Raw genomic sequence first — 9,990 nt, 5'->3', positions numbered from 1 at the left:
ATTTTTTTAACTTTAACTGAATCTCCCCCACGCAAATCTTATCCAACCCTTCTTCTCTCCTCCCTTCAGTTCAATTCTACTACTCCCTCTTGTATATTTATATGTATTATCCATTTTTAATTTAATTTTTCCCGTTAATCGATGAACGTTTTTTGAAATCTCACTGCATATATCTTTCTCCATATCTTATAATTAATTTTCATACCATATTTGATATATTACGATAATATATTACTATTTGTTCTTACATGAATCACTAAATCAAAATCACTATTATTTCAGAAATTCCTAAATTTTAGTGATTCTTCGCTGGAATATAGTATTTATAGCATGCACAATTGTTAGGCCTTAAATCAACTGTAGAGGGGGTGAATACAGTTAAATAATAAAATTGAATTAAAGAAATCAACAGAAGGAACAGTTTTTATATTAATGAATAAAAATGGATTACAATACTCTCTCAAAGGATGAACAAATATCCATAGGAGCTGCTAGGTTATGTGTATGATATATCAATTCGAAGAAACATTAAGTGTTAATCTAATATGTGCTTATATACTACACAGTTACACAATCAATCTAGAAGATATGTTACAATTGAATAAAGAATCCTAATACATATCCAACTACCGATTGCTACAATAAGTAAAGTCCTATACTAATATATCTCTACAAATAAAAGTATTCTAAATAGAATCAATTACTTCCTGGAAATCAGTCTCGACAGATGCTGACAGACAAAATTTGATATTAAACTCTGATATGTCAAATACTGATAGACTTCATAAACTCTTATAACTTCCAATAGCAAACTTTGATGACAAACTCTGATAGCAAAATTCTGATATCATCAATTTTATCAAAAGATCTCCCCAAACTTGTGCATTACGTAAATATATACAAGTTTCTTATTTATGATGTCAAAACTATCTAAATGATGAATTAAAAACATATGTACAATCTTACTACCAGTGTATCAGACTTTATCTTCAGTCTTCAACTTTGGTAAATCCAGTAGCATCATCAAATAATTTCTTAAGTAGGTTTTCTTCAAGAACATTCAAATATGTTTCCATTCTCTATTTGATATTCTTGAACTCTTCTGTAGATTCATCTGATAGATAGCAGCTCTGAGGTCATGAATATTGAATATGTCAAGTGACAAATCATCCAGCTCCATAAATCCAACTTTCTTGCCATTTGAATTAAAAGTAAGAACTTTAATATCAATAGATGTAGTCACTCTGGCTCCTCCTTTAGACATATCAACAGTGTTCCATTTTCATCAATGTATTTTCAAATGTATTTAGATCTATAGCTCATTCCTCTCTGCTTTCTGAATACCAAATCTTTTAAATAAGAAGACCACCTAGCGGTTGTAGAGTTGATTACCTTAAGTAAAGTTGTGACATATTCCAACTCCTTCCATGGTTTGTCTCTCATTTGTTCTTGTGAGACCTTCAACCTTTTCCCTAACTCAAGAAAATAAAACATCTTTTCTTTTGGCTTATTTGTGTAAAACAAATCAAGCACTATTTGAACTGAAAAAAATTTCTGTAGATCTTTAAGCTTCACATTTTCACCTATCCATAGCAGATTCCCTGGCTTTCTTAGAATTAAAGCATTTCCTGTGAAGTTATCAGTATTTGGAAGTCCCAAGCCACCTCTTCTTCCAGTCATTCTAGCTTGTGAAATACCACTATAGATTTTGTTAATGGTCTCAGAAGAATCTCTCTTTGGTGCTGGTGTTTTACTTTCCCATAACAGCTTTTTCTTCTCTTCAAAGGTAAGTTCTGGCTTATCAGCATTTGAGCCTTCTGAATCAGAGTTTGAGTTTCTTTCAGGAATAGCATGATCATCTTTTATGTCTTGAACATTACTATCAATAACATGAGTAGTATCATAGGTTGTGACTGGTTGAAGTTATGTTTCCTTAACTTGAGCAGTGTCAGAGGTTAATCTTGTAACTTCATCAGCTTTTACTGGAATGTCTTCAACATGAGCTTTGTCAGGGGTTGAGATGTCAGAATCAGAGTTTAAGTCTTCCAGTGCAAATTTTGAGGATTCACCAACCTTTTCCTTTCCCGTATACCTCCCGTTAGCATTTAAAATAGCTTGAGACCTTAGAACAGGTCTTTCGGCTACAGTTTGGTTAATTTATTTGATCACTATCCTTTGGTTGGTCTTTGTCCAGGAATACCAGCATATGGTGACACAACTTCAGTATTTACCGGTCTCGAAGATTTGAATTCTTCCTTCATTAACCTCAGTTGCTCAAGATCAACTCCGAGATTTTCTCTTTCAAAAATTCTTCCACTTACCTCAGAATAATAAGCTATAGTTTTAGGATCCTTTTAGAATAGAATTGTCTTATTGCCTTTATACTTCAGTGTTTGTAAAAACTGACTTGCCTCAACACCAACTTCTACTTCTAGAACATCTCGGTCTTCATCAACATTTGTGAATGTCAGAGTTTGCTTTGTAGTAGTCACAGTTATAGTAAGTTCTTTTATAAGAACAGTCTTTGAGACTTGCTATTTTCCACTTCTACCTCTCTCTTCATCTTTTCTAGATTGGCTAGTGGTTTTAGAACTACCACTAGATCCAATTAGATCTCCACCTTTGTAACACCCCTAAATCCGGGGTCGGGGATCCGGGTTGTCATGAGTTCCATTTCCCTTAATAACACTTAAACTTACTAAACAACCAACTACTGCGTACTGTGACCCCACAATATACACACACACACCACAAGTTATAGTCTCAGAGATGAATACCAACAAAATAACACAAGTCATTTTATTCCACAATTATAAGCCATTACACCTCAAAAGGGTTTCTGAATAAATTTACATATTCCTTGCCATTATTACAATTCATATTATACATAATTCTGGTTCATCAATAGTTGAAAACCTAGCCTATTGGTAGCTCCTACCTCAGCTACGGCGGCATCAACGCTTCCAGAAAACTGCGGAACGTTTCCTAACCGCTTGCGAATTGGAAGTTTGGTCCTGTTCATCTTTTCTATCTGTTGTTGTGTGATGAAAGAAGAAAGCAAGGGTGAGCAACAAGCCCACCAAAATAATATGTATAATGATTAACAATATATGAGCATTCTCATAGTACTCATGAAAGTCTTGGTCAAAAGAAATGAACCAAGCTGATATCTTAATGCGACCAAGTCGCAAAATATTCAGTATATATATACATATATACTTTTCACAATCTTTGAAATCCTCTGACATGTATAATATACACAGAGTTCCAGTTTATAACTGTATAAAAATATCTTTGCAAGGTGATCTCATATATCTAACCTTGTCTCAACGTTTTTCTGAAAATCTTTGACATGCACAAGATAATCATTTACTAGATATAAGTTTAAAAGATGAAGTTGCAAGATACCCCAATATACTTATATCTTTTCTAAATACTACTTGAACTACCACCGTTCAAGTTATAATGAGTTTTCAACAGTTCATCCCATAGATGAGACTACAAGATAAGATTTGAATAGATTAAATCTTTGAAATATTATTGTAAATAATGAAGTTACGAGATACTTCATTAAGTCCCGATATATATATATATATACACCTGTATATATATACATTTCATACACTCCTTGAAAACCTTTGTTATGAAAATTATAAACAGAGTTGCAATATCCAATGTATTTGGAAAGGAGAAAACCTTGGCATAAACCTGATATTTTGTTGATCAGGCAAAGATACCAATAAGTAACCTTTTCTACTGGTAGATGGACGAATTCCCCACTGGTCATCACCCTGGTCGCAATAGGACCTTATGCTGGACTGCCACTCAGCCACTTACCCATTTGATGGACTCCCACTGAGCCACTTACACTTTCATGGACGCCCACTGAACCCATGTTGCTTATGCCGACTCGATAGATGGACTTACTTCCCGAACGTTGGGTAAGTAATCAATTCATTTACCAAAACCGCAACCTTGTTGCGAATATAAAATACACCACAGAGCCGGATCCCTCTGGTTTTGAGCGAGTATTTAAATCCCCTTTAAAAAGGAAGATCATATATATATAAAAAAATTGAGTTTTTGGGATCCGCTCTAACTTTTGAAAATCATTTTAAAGACTCGAAAACACTTTAAAGAGTGTTTGGAGTAATGCTGATTTAATAAAGTAAATCCGTCCCAATATATTAGAAAATCTCTGAATATTATTATTTAAATAATATTCCCATAAAGAATAATCTTTATACAATAATTGAAGTAGAAGTTGTAAGACTTATACTTGAAATGAGTATTAGATAACCAAAGATATACTTATACGAAAGTACTATCTTTATTTGAATAATCAAAAATAAGTTTGATTATCGACACCTTATTCTTTAATAAAATAAAGGATATATCTCAGCAAATAATCGGAGTCATAGATCCTCAAATGAATATTCAAATAATATTTATTTAATAAAATAAACTGAGTCATAAGCCCTCGAATGAATATTCGAAATAATATTCAATTAATAAAATAAACTGAGTCATATGCCCTCGAATGAATATTCGAAATAATATTCATTAAATAAAATAAAGGAGTCATAAGCCCTCGAATGAATATTCAAAATAATATTCATTAAATAAAATAAAGGAGTCATAAGCCCTCGAATGAATATTCAAAATAATATTCATTAAATAAAATTAAGGAGTCATAAGCGCTCGAATGAATATTCAAAATAATATTCATTAAATAATATAAAGTTATCGAATAAACCTTATTCGATTAATAGTTTTAAAAACTATTCATATATATATATATATATATATTTATATATATATATATATATATATTATACTCGGGAGCCTCGCCTCCCGGTTTTAGAAAAAGTTCACATTTTGATCCCCTATACTAAGGGTATACGCAAATACCGCTTATCTCTAGCATAAGTATTATGCGACGAATAAGCATTTGAACCAACAGATATATAAATCAAGAATACGAAACATGCATGCATATATACCATATCACATGCTACAATATATCGCAAGAATTTGCTAATAATAAATATACATTTATCACAAGATCATGCATATACACATATACATCACAACAACAGTATAACGGGTAGAAAACTTGCCTGAGCGACTGGGGGTTACAAATGGCTCGGGACGAGTCTGGTAACCTATAAACAACATATAAGTTGGAATTAAACCGAAGTCACTTGTAAATCTATACTTTAACAAAATTAGACTCTAACGCTCGCTTTGCGCTTACTGATTCTCTTAAGTTGCTCGAGTACCCTCGGCTCCACCATTTTTAATAAATTAACCATTATGAGTTTTAAGGTGATTCCTTCGCGAGTGTCTTACCAACTGCCTATTACACTTTACATAAATGTTTCATACTCCAATTAGTCCTTTAAGGTCTTTAACCTATATTTCAAAGTAAGGCGAGGGGTAATGGTTCGTTCGCGGAACGTCGTTACTTAAAACGGCCGTTTCTCCTAAACCGTACATCGAAATCAAACGAACCACATATCAAAACGAAGCTCGTAACATGAACTATCTAATCATGACAATGGTCAAAACCTAGCAGGGAGTTCTCGGGTCCTAATGTTATGAACAAAAGCAGTCTAAAGTAAATCGGACATTACGACGGCTATGTTTACGCGATTACCCAAATTCATACCATTCCAAATCAACCACCAATCAATCCCAATTCATTCATAAAACCAAAATCCATCCATATCACACTACAACAGCCCCAACACCTCAAGTTCTCCAATTTATGTTATTCTCAACATGAATTTAAAACTATACTTAAGTCCTTTACTAATCAACAAGATTCAACATTCAATTCACTACAACTCCAACCCAAACTCTAAACCTACAAGCATCAAGCTACTCTTTTACCAAAACAATCAAAATCATCCTAATATACAAAGTAAAACTAGGGTTTGGAGATGTTATACCTTCCTTGAAGTGATGTGAGTAGCTAGGAAGCCTTAAGAAGCCTTGAGATGTCATAGGGATGCTTGGATCTTAAAGGAAAAACAAGAAAAATCAAGTTAAAAATCTTGAAATCACTATTCATTATCTTCTTCATTGATTTCTTGTAAGAGATTGTGAATGATTTGGAGGCTTAAACTTATAGGATAGCTATATCTATGCATAAGGAGTACTTGATAATTATCTTACCAATTAAGGAAGCTTGGAACTTGAACTTTGAAATTTCTTCTTCTTGAAATGAAGAAAAGCCGAGAGCAAATGTTGAAGAAGAAAGGAAATGATTTTTGTGTTTGTGATTTGTTTAGCTTAGCTTGGTTGCTTTTGATTTGATTTTGGTTAATTACCTTATTAACCTTGAAAATTGTGTGGTTAAAAACCAACCACACCTCCTCCCCCCTATGTCATGCTTATGTCACCTTTGCTATGTCATCACCCCTTACTTGCCCTCTTCTTATTGGTTTGATGACCTTATCATCCCTAACCTCCTTGATTAACTCCTAATTGTTTGCCTAATGACCGCTGATCTGTTATACGGTTCGCTTAACTTTCGTTCTCGTTTCTCGTTTGAGGGATCATACCCGGGATCTTATTACTTGGGTTTCCTTAACCTTTCTCAATACATTATATTCCTTTTATGATCCTCTCTTATAATTCTTAAATTTAAATCCTTTTTATCCTGTTACCTTATACTCAATTCCTTCGATATCTGGTGGATTTTCGGGAAAAATCAAAAGGTTCAAATTTGGATTCTGACGATCTTTACATACACTTATATATCATATAGAGTGCTAATAAGATCTCAGAATAACAATAAAAGAACCCCTACATAGTGTGGCATGAAAAGTTTTCTCATTCAGTAAAATCAGCAAAACACTATTCATAAGGGTTTCAAAAATTCCAAAAATTGGGGTTATTACAGTCTCCCCTCCTTAAAAGGATTTCGTCCCGAAATCAGATAGAAAATGAATAGGGATACTCTCTTAATATTGCACTTTGTAACTCTCATATCAATTCTCCACATTATGGTTCTACCATTAACTCTGTCTAGTTTGATAAGCCTTCTCCTAAGCACTTTTTCCTTTTCGATCTATAACCCTTTCTGGTTTCTCCATATAGGTTACGTCTGGTTGCACGTCTATGTGCTCATACGCCCCTATTTGTCTGGCATCCGAATTACACTTCCTTAACATTGTTACGTGAAACATGTTATGACTTGCTACATGTTCGGGGGTAAGGCTAGCTCATATGTTAACTTCCCAATACGTCTTAATATATCCAAGGGTCCAACAAATTGTGGACTTAGCTTTCCTTTCTTTCCGAATCTCATCAATCCTTTCCAAGGGTTTCTAAAGGGATACCTTTAAAAACACTAGGTCCCCTACTTCCTATTCCTTGTCCTTTCGTGTCAAATCAACATACTTTTTATGTCCACTTTGGGCTACTACCAGCCATCCTCTGATTAGATCTATTATATCCTTGGTCCTTTGGACCACTACTGGTCTGAGCATCTTGCGCTCTGCAACTTCATCCGAACATAAGGGAGATCGACATTGTCTTCCCTCAAGGATCTCATAAGGCGATATCTCAATACTGACATATGATCTATTGTCGTAAGAAAACTCAATCCGTGTTAAGTGATCATTCCAAATTCTTTCAAGTCTATTGCACAGACTTTCATTATAGCTAATAGCATTAGAGCTTTTGCTTCTCAATACCCATTCATTTCCAGTTCGTAATCGCTACTACCTTCCGTTCCTAATATTATACTGGTTATACTTTTGCTCATTAGCGTTCTATAACCTTTTAATAACCACGTCAACCTTAGTATCACGAATGTGTTAGAATCGGAATACCACCATACTTGGTACCACTTCCTTTCTCAGCTGTTTCTATTTTTCCAAAGTTTGATCAATCTTATAGAAGTAAAGGAATTTATTGAGAGATCACTATGATCATGAACACTTGTTATATCGCATAGTTAGTACAGAAGGTGGCCAGCCTTTAGTACTTGACAAGCAATTAAATAATAGATGATATCCTACTAGGCTGCTATCACACAGATAGACAGTCATTCGACAATACCTCCCCTTCTGGAAGGGTTGTTCTTCTCAGCTTATATGAAATGAAAAGAAGAGAAAAGAACGAATCAAGAGAATTGTGTATATGAAAAAAAAATACTGCCATAAAATATCTGGCTTGGAAACTACCTCTGAACTATAGAGGTTTGTCATAGGAGAACAAAACATATACGTATATATATATATATATATCAACATCAAGTATTATAGCATCGTATTTCACATGCCTAAATATTTTTGTTATTCCGTCCATCATTCTATGGACCCATGCTCTTGCTCGAGCTTATACACAATCACCTTTGAAACTCCCTCGACATCGAAAATCGAATCTGGGATTTCATTCTAGACATCATCGTTACTAAAATTCTATGCTTGCACCGCAACCTTCCTCATATAGTAATACGACTCTCTTTTCATAAGAGGCAATAAATATTCAATAGGTGGATACTCTACTTAATTAGTCTATCAATGATAACTTATACACTACCACGACCCGATTAGTGGTACTCAATCTCAACATCCATTCCAATACAACTCTCACGGTTGTAATCAGCTCATTACTCGCAGAATCATTGCTGCATTACTATGGTCCACCACTGACCTACTATCGTCATTCACTTTCCATGAAATCTTAATATCTAACCATACAGAGTCCATACATGCCGTATAGAATACTTCTAAGGAGTTAACATAATCACCAATCATAATTCATGAAGAACACTCCAAACTCTGATGTACTTTCATGACATGAAGTAGATAAAATTGCAGAAGAGTTTCAATCAAAGTAATGATAGCAGGTTAATACCATTCTTAATCATATGCCTTAATTAGAAGACTTAACTCAAAGGTTCGTCTAGTCCTTTTTGAAACATGGTCCTGACTTATCTCGAGATGGTACCTTCTGAGATAGATAGCCCGCTCATGGCGATTACACGAGTTAAACCTTTACCAACTACTATTACGGTTGGGTATTGCACAGTCATCAGAAGGAATGTCAATCTTCCAACCCATAATACAACCTTCACGGCTTCAACCATCATCACTGTATTCTTCTGGCACGAGCGCCTATGATTCCTCTCTTACACTTAGAGTGTTGGCCACCTCTTTGGCCTTTCCTGATAGTAAAATTTTCTTACAATCAATGTCATTTTAAATGATCTTCAACTAAATTTTCTGCCTCATTTCCAATCATTGCTTGTGTGAAAATACTCTTCTTTATGCTTTGGTGAGAAAAAAATTACCATTTTTCCATAAGTTATTGCCTCGGTCTTTAGAGGTTAATATTGTCACAACTGACTCTCGATCCTACTTAGGACGTCTCTTATCTTGGGTCCTTCATGTTCTCACCATTCTTGACCTTTATTGGGTTCAATCTATACTTTCTCATGGTTTAACATGTGCCCCATTTGGCATTATACTAATTACGTCACCTTTCCTTTATCAAAATTTCTATTTTTGAGAACTTTGAATATTACCTTTTTTGTTGTAAAACCTCTAAGGTTATACTTGAATCGTTCCTCCTGTATTCCCTAGATACAGGGCATATCAAAATACCATTTACTAATATTAGAACCATTCTCTATGTACTTCTGAAAAATTTATCTACTGATCTTTAAAGGTTGTTATTACCTTAATCCTTCATTTCGTATTATACAAACTCATAATGTCCCTATTAAGGGTGAAATGCCAACCTTTATGCATTTCCCCAGGGTTCATCTCAAGTCATTGCGGTTCTATCCTTATCTCCACCTTTAAAAGGTACTTGCATCCTTCCATAAATAATTCAAGTCATGTATCCCTGATAAGGGTGTCTTATTCAATCATTCCCACCTCGATAGTCTATACCTAATTTGGTAACGATAACAAGGATGTTCTGGAAGATATTGATCGTGTTCAACGTGAACTTCTTCTTAATAATTCC

This window comes from Apium graveolens, chromosome 9 (assembly GCF_009905375.1).
Source record: "Apium graveolens cultivar Ventura chromosome 9, ASM990537v1, whole genome shotgun sequence".
Taxonomy (NCBI): Eukaryota; Viridiplantae; Streptophyta; class Magnoliopsida; order Apiales; family Apiaceae; genus Apium; species Apium graveolens.
Note: the sequence above shows the minus strand (reverse complement) of the source record.